The sequence below is a fragment of the Impatiens glandulifera genome, chromosome 9 (genome assembly GCF_907164915.1).
Source record: "Impatiens glandulifera chromosome 9, dImpGla2.1, whole genome shotgun sequence".
Taxonomy (NCBI): Eukaryota; Viridiplantae; Streptophyta; class Magnoliopsida; order Ericales; family Balsaminaceae; genus Impatiens; species Impatiens glandulifera.
Genome location: NC_061870.1, coordinates 34,603,300 through 34,606,052, shown reverse-complemented (window position 1 = coordinate 34,606,052; position 2,753 = coordinate 34,603,300). Strand labels below are relative to the sequence as shown.

The following is a 2,753-nucleotide window of genomic DNA, read 5'->3' as shown; positions in this document are numbered from 1 at the left end:
GCTACGTAATTGGTGATGCGAAGGTACCATTGTCAATGGCCGATTGCCGACGTATCCGTTCCAGGATTCCGGCGACTAACATGCACAGGATTGACATCACGATGCCTACTTGGATCTTCGTTTTTGTAGTTAGTCTCACGTCATCTTTATTCGTTGTTTTTTTGAGAACCGGCACTATTACGCATTCGTAGATGAACACCCAAAGAGCAAGAGCGATCATGGAAGTTAGCCCGATCCATGAAGGTGGGATTTGAAACTGCTTGATTTTTGTGGTTTGTTTTGAATTGCCTGCAATACTCCTAGTATGTCATTTGATCCATGGATATGAAACAGGCGATCCGGTGAACCACACGGGGATTATTCCCACCATAGCATTTCAGTCTCTTCAACTGCTGGATACTGCAATAGCCGCCAACTGTTTGTTGAAATGCCAACTCATCAATCTCACTTCTATCACAATAATGGCTGCTTTTCTCGATGAATTTAAACCTAGAGGTTCTCGGAATGTCATTATATCTTCTTTCTGACTCCATAAGCTCTGGATCATAGAGATCAGGCAATAAGCCCTAAGTCTATCTTCCTCTTCCGAAGGCTGCATTGAGGACCTTAACAATATCCAGAAACACACTTCCTTGAGGCTCCCTATAGACATAACATTTCTGCCAAGCAAGAAGATGATTATCGAAACGGAAGAAGCAACCGGTTGGGATTGCGAATCCAAGAAGCCAGCTGAACGTTTTGTTTGGATGTAGACAACAATGGAGAGTGCTATAAGGAGGGCTACTGTGAAGGAAAATACCACCAGTTGAAGAAGCTCTTGAGTTGAGACCTTCCTTTGGCCGTGTTTGTATCGAACTGATCTGCACCAAAGGCGATATTACAAGGTCTAATGCCTCCCGAGCCAATTGCTAGCAGGGCCAAAGCAGAGAAGAGGAATCCAGCTGCCATGGTTGAGCCTGTCGGACAATTTAAGACGTCAATGCAAGGTGGAGGTCTAAGACGAGGTATGCCTGCTGTTAATGTCATCACTCCCATTCCCTGTTGATTAATATAATTATTAGTTAGTTTTATGCAATGGTGGATTATATAATGTGTATTACTTACCAACATGGAGGCGATTGAACCAAATAGGAGGGTTAGAAATCTTCCCAGATAAGCATCCTGAGATGAAAGCACCAGCCAAGTGGTGAAATTGATGAACCAGACCAAATGCTGACAACATTACCCAGCTCAATTCCATCCATACTTGTATTTTGATCTAAGGTAGAATGTTATGTTGGCAAGCAAGCTCATAGATGCTAGCTTCTCAAATGATTCATTCCCTGAATGGATGAATCATCACAGATTTATTAATTTATATACAATTTTTCAATGCATATCTTTAGAGAAATTCAAAATATTCTTTACCCAAAATATATGCAATGGCTCTCCTCCTCCTGGCTTCCTCTCTGAAATCTCTCCTCCATCTCCATCTGAAGAAGAATTCCTTCTTCTTCTCCTCTCTTCGCCCATGCACCTTCTTTCTTCTCTCTTCTCTTTTCTCCTCCCCTCCCCTCTCCTCTCCTCTCCTCTCTTACCAAGCAAGCAAAACACAGAAATTGGAAGAGCAAGAAGGAAGAGAGACAGAGAGAGAGAGGAAGATGAAAGAGAGAGAAAGAGAGAATGAAAAACAGAAATACCTGGAATACTACTAACTGCCTTACCTTGAATTAGCCATTCCATGGAATTCGGACAGTTTATTGATTCATATGGTGTTTTTGTTTTTCTTGGTCAGCCTTGTGTTGAATATTATTAGATCAATTCCAGTTTATCTGAAACATTAAACCCATCTACATATGACTTACCTTTCCTTTAAATAATATTATTAGTTGGTTACTTCGATCCTACAAGTTTGGGCACTATCTCAATCCAGCCACCTGTATACAAATTACCAATTCATTTTTTTTTTATAATATTAGATGATTAGTTGATTTTTTTAGTGTTTGATATCTAAAAGTATTTTTAATTGGTTAAGATATTTTTAGTCTCTTACAATTATAATAACTTATATATTCTATTCTACAATCTACTGCTGCCCAAAAAAAAACATATTATTTGGTTAAGATTGAGTAGGAATGATATTAGTTTGGAACACTAATTATATATGTATTTCATTACAGCCCCAACATACTATCCTGCTTCACTCAACCATTGATGAAACCCCTGTTTGAACAAATCAATTCATCATAACATATAATGTTTCTTTTCCCTGTACATTGAGATTCTCATCATGATCACATTGTAATATTGCTGAAACATTGCTCTAGCTGTAATAAATAAATAAATTTGTCTAATGCAAACAATTGTATTATATGAAATAAAGCGATGTAACAACCAAATCTTGAGAATGAAAACATTGAGGAGCAGGAGGAGATCCATTAATTATAGATGCTACCTCTCTAGACAGTACTATCTTTATGCTTTTATTACAATGAGCAGCTTGCAGTTTCAAGAATTTCTAGATAGGTTGGAATGATGAGTCTGTGTAACATTTTGGGACTGGCAAGAAAGAAAGGCCATAACATATGCAGCATCGATAGCAATGCGGCAACTTTTGTTCTGATTTAACATTCCGGCCACAAAAAATACTTATATGTCTCCTTTGAGTCTCAGACTTAATATTATTATCAGTTAGTTTTAAGTTAGCACGAACGTGTTGTGCAGCTGTGTGTGGTATATGGAGAATCTGAAGGACAAGTCGGCTCCAATGGGAT

At 38.4% G+C, this 2,753-nt stretch overlaps 1 pseudogene; it reads right to left on the bottom strand.

Annotated features, from left to right (window-relative positions):
• Window positions 1–572: 572 nt before the first annotated feature.
• Window positions 573–1,722, bottom strand: LOC124916316 (annotated as a pseudogene).
• Window positions 1,723–2,753: the final 1,031 nt, after the last annotated feature.